We start from the raw sequence: 5,282 nt of genomic DNA on the forward strand, positions 1-5,282 counted from the left end.
AATATGTTTAGATTAGATTAAAATAAGGGTGAAATAAGTTATACTGCGACCTATAAGATCTATTGTGTGCCCCTTCCTACTTGCTGCTTGATGTTAGGCTCAACTCAAAATACTTAATTACAATCGTATTGATTTGATAAAGGCTAGTAATTGTGACGGCTTTAGTGACGGGATGATTCCTTCTAAAACTTCATAGCTGCTAAGATGTATAGCACGATCTTCCCCGCAGAATCTGCATTCACTAGTCTGTTCTAGTTTTAGTTTCCTACGGTGTTCTCGAAGGTGACAATGCCTCATTAAAAAACCTGTAAGAATACATAGTTTAGTTTTAATTAAACTTACTAGAGCTTTAGATCTTTTTGGGTTCCAAGGAACAGTTTGGATTACCTCAACCCCGGATGATCATCCCAGATATGTTCTCTGAGTTGTTTCTCTATTTATGAAAGCTCATATAGGTAGGTACTCTTGCCTATACCGCAGAAAGGTTCCGATCCTACAAACTGAGAGATGGAACCCTTTTTTGCCACAATGTTGGCTTCCTTGTTACCCTGCACGCTTGTGTGATCAGGTACCCAATATATTGTGATTTTTCTTTCCTAGCCCATTGAGTTTACCTAAACAGTCGCTTACCGTTTTAAAATTGATGACAGAAAATATGTTGCTTGGCAGCAAAAACTAATCCAAAACTCATCCAGAGCACAAACGCACTCGTAACGGAACGCAGAAATATTGACAGAGACTCAATAGAATACCGAGAACTAACGAGTAAAGAAATCGAAATGTTCAAACGATACGTAGTCTTATGAGGAAGTGTACCGAATATAATATCTCATTACACCTCGAAAATATAATAACCGAAAAGATATTATATTTTCGATATTTAGACACGAAGAGAGAAAAGGCGAGGCGAGTCACTTTCTCCAAAATTATTTACCCTGGCCTGAGAAAGCGTGTGTAAATAACTTTATATGACAACAAAAAAATGGAGTCAACATAGGTGGCAGTTAATGAATATAAAGTTAGTGAAAATAATATTATAATAAATTAATATACTGCGTGAAGTTACATATTGGGAAAATACGGATTTTTATTTACAAAATTTTTCTGTAAATTTAAAATGTTTATACCGTGGTGAGATTTTTTTTAATTAAAATGAAATTAATGAATTGGCAAAAAGGCTTTTCTTGCTTTTTTCTCTAATTTCTACATATAACTTTGTGGATTGCAGAAAATTTTGAGATGGTTATTCTTTTATAATTAATGGCAATACATCCAAATGCCCATGCAGATAAAATATATATATATTTTTTTTACAATATGCTTATAAACATACATATTATATCTTAAAATAAAATTTGATTCATTTTTGGGCTTAAAATATCAATTTTTAGTAGATATTCTAAATAAGTCATTTTAGAGTTTTCCTAGTCACTAGTTTGTGTCCTTTAGAAAGAAATTAAAGTGTTTAGTAAATATAACAAATCAAAGAATTAAAAACATGATATAACTCTTCTAATAAAAACGAAATTTAAATAGCGTAAATTTCGCGTTGAATTTCTCAGGTTAAATTCTTAAATTTAGTATATTTTTGACGTAAATAGGACTTATGTACATTTTATAAACTTACAGTAACATAAAGTGCAATCGTAGCTTATCAGAGATAAAACATAAGAGTTTGGCTCTTGAAACATCGTAATATTCGCGGTATCCTCTCCTATTTTATAAGTGTGGGGATTTTTTAGATTTAAAATACTCGAAAAGTAAAATAGGTTAGTAAAACGATATTTAGGCTATTTTTGTAGTAATATTATAATTTTTATTAATCGCGAAATTAAAATTATCTAAGAAGCATTTACTGTTGCAACGCAAAAATTTTATCTGCTAAGCTTAATTCACATAATCCATTATATGAACACCCAATTATATTTACTAGCTATAACGTCATTTTATAGACATATGCATATGATAAGCCACTAACGAATGTCTCGTTTATACAATGTATTTCGGCTTAAAGTAACGTAAAAAAAGTATCTATTTGTTTTTTATTTCATTGTTTCGAATTTCTCGAAATATTCGGGATTTTTCAAATGTATAAACGGAATTTTATTAACAATTATTCTACACAACTTTGTCTTATTTAAACGACCTTGCATCCGATGCCTGCTCTTAAATTTGGAACGTCAATGTTCATGTGCAAAATCCAATTTTTTTTACAAAAATTAAATTGAATAGTGATCGTGCCTTAGACTATAATATCATGATTAGACTATAATATCATTAAAAGTTTTAATTAATAGGTAAATGAACCACTATGTGAAGTCTATATGAGGTTTAATTTTACATGAAAAACTTAAATAAAAAGTATTATTTATACCATATATTAAATTAATAGGATCCCACTATACAGGTTATTTTCCGGTTTTTTCCTAAAATATTCATAAATTCCCTTTATAGAATATTTCTGTGATTCTCAGAGATTCCAATAATCTAATTTTGAAATGTCAAATCTCCATCATGTGAAATCAGCATAAAATTATCGATTCAACAGCATCAATAAAAATCGGTTTACGTACAAGACTTCCATTTGGGAAATCACCTAAAATCACCTAGTCGCTAGAGTTGCTAGAGCAACTACATAGAAAAGTTCAGGAATATCGTGCTATTTCCAGAGAAACATTTGTAAATGTATGTGAAGTGTTTGAAAGTAGTCTTTATTATTATTACCAAAATAATGGAAATCAGTTTCAACGTTTAATTAAATATTAATAAAAAATACAAAATAGTGTTTTTATTAATTTTTTCCTTGATAAACAGAAAATAATTTCCTGAAATGTAGCCTTCTATAGTATCATTGGAAAACATTTTTCAGGAGTTTTAAGGTTATGTATCATTCAACCCCCTTTTTATTTAAGATTTTAGAGGTGTATCTCACCCTGTCCAAGGGGTTGCAGATAATAAAATTTTCAATAATGTCATTATATACGTGTGGTGGTATTTCATTGATACAGCGTCTAATTTTTGCTTTCAATGCTTCTATGGTTGCAGGCTTAATGGCATAAAGCTGTGACATATAACATCACAGCCAAAAGTCTTAAAGGCATTAAATCGCAAGAGCGTGGAGAACAATTCTGGTCACCAAATCGAAAAATCTGACGATCAGGAGCAAACACGTGCAAGATCGTCAATGTAATAATGCTGAAACCACATGTCGTCATGATCAATAGCTCAAACAAGGCTCAGGAAACTGTATTATAATAGTACAATAACGTTCGCCATTCACCATTACTGCATTACTGCCTTTTCCAAAAAACGTTTCAATTCTTCTTCTAGACCATAATGCACATCCTACATTGACATGTTGTGGATGTATTGATGACTTTCTGATGAATCATGACTTTTGTGACTTTTCTAAGCCTAAAATGCGACAGTTTTATCTATTAACGAAGCCATCGATGTGAAAATGGGCTTCATCACTGAAAATGATTTTGCTTACAAATTCAGCAGGTTGCTCAAGGATCCAATTTATGAATTCTTTTCGCTGATTATAGTCTTCTGGTAGAAATTGTTGAGTCAGTTGGATTTTGTAGGCATGCAGCTGTAAATCTTTAGTGAGAATTCGCTGAGGAATACCTGTTAAAATGTCAAATATTTGTACCGGATGAGAGGAACCTCTCTGGCCTTTCTGTCACTCTCGCGAACTCCCTTAATAGTTTTTTTCTGAATGACCTCTACGAGCTCGTATCGTCTGTTTCACAACACTAACCCTACTTCCGAATTTTTTGATTATTTTTTTCACATTAGATGAATTAGAAACATTATTTCGACTGAAAATTGGACGCACATTACAAATAGTGATAATCAAGCTTTCACTATTTTGATAATAATTGTTGACAATTAAGACGCGTTATTCTTTGTTCTTTCGTTGTTCTAGGACCGTGATCCTCCATGTTTACTAATTCCCATCTGTCAACTTTCGATCTGTCACGTTATAATTGTGATGACATTGTGACTGTCAAATATGGCGCTCAATTCAAATGTTGCGTAATACCTTTTATAATCCTAACGGCATTCCTGCTTTACGTTTGTGGACGTTGCAAGTGGTAAGTTTGGTGATTCCATGGTTTTCAAAACTGGACATTTTAGTAGAGCTTATGTAACAATTCACTTAATATAGCTGAAGGCAAGCCTTTGCCTGAGTTCGGAGAATCTGCTGTACCATACGTTATAGTTTTTTGTTATAGTGCATTTGCTTTTACAAAAGATTTATTAAGACCCTATGCAAGGATAAACTAAAATTATTACAAAAAAAATTACATTGTGATTGATTTAGCACCAATATAATAACGATTAATGAATATTAGGTACATGATTTTGTATATTCGAGATGGTATAGATTTAAAGATTCTCTTACAAATAATGTTGCATGGTTCGTAAAATTACACAGTCAGAGATGTTATTTTATTTCTGAATTTTATAAGTACCATGGCAACACCAAAAAATATATTAATATAAAATCGCCTTAATTTAATGACAGAGTAGTAAAGGGTAAAATATTTATGCCTAGTCCCTAAATAATTTGATATTATTTACTAAATAAATGCAATACACCTTACCGATTTTTCCTCTTCTAAGTCAACAAAATTCAAATAAATGTGCCGTGAGGAGGATAAGAATTGAGACCTAAGGTAATCTTCTTGGGAAGAGGGATGATTGCTCTATTCTGTCTCTACTCTTATACTGCTCATCTTTTAAATGGCACAGATTTGGACGTGCTTCCACTTCACTAATTAAACATTCTGTACCAAATCCTATCATGTTCCTCTACTATTGCAAAATGCTTAGATACTGCCATATAATTATACAAATAGAATTCGTTGACTGTTGTGTCTAGACCCGCAAGTGGCAACAGCGCTAAAAAATCATCGAAAATTCTTCCTCATCAGCGCTTGTATGAAAGCATAAATATCATCAGCCTAGTATCGCTTTCCCTATAACTTATGTTTTTTAAACATTACTTACATTATAAATTTTCAAAAGTAGATATACTTTTTTAATAAGCGGAAACTAGCATCCGATCAGTTGCCAGCGACTTATTTATTTATCATATCCGGACCCGAAGAAGACTATAGAACTATAACTAATAAATATATTCTTCTTTCCGAGACCATTGTAGAGGTTTAAAAGCTTTATAAATTGATTAATATTGTAAATTTATTAATATTGATATATATATAATAATTATTGTTTTTACTGACAGTTTAGGTGTGAATAAAAACACTCGA

General features: G+C 31.5%; 1 protein-coding gene across 8 annotated transcripts in view; it reads left to right on the forward strand.

Annotated features, from left to right (window-relative positions):
• The window catches only part of LOC126743472 (uncharacterized), a 134,681-nt gene that overhangs the window by 115,233 nt on the left and 14,166 nt on the right, over positions 1–5,282 (forward strand). The gene's annotated exons all lie outside the window — the stretch shown is intronic.

Source organism: Anthonomus grandis, chromosome 13 (genome assembly GCF_022605725.1).
Source record: "Anthonomus grandis grandis chromosome 13, icAntGran1.3, whole genome shotgun sequence".
NCBI classification, from domain to species: Eukaryota; Metazoa; Arthropoda; class Insecta; order Coleoptera; family Curculionidae; genus Anthonomus; species Anthonomus grandis.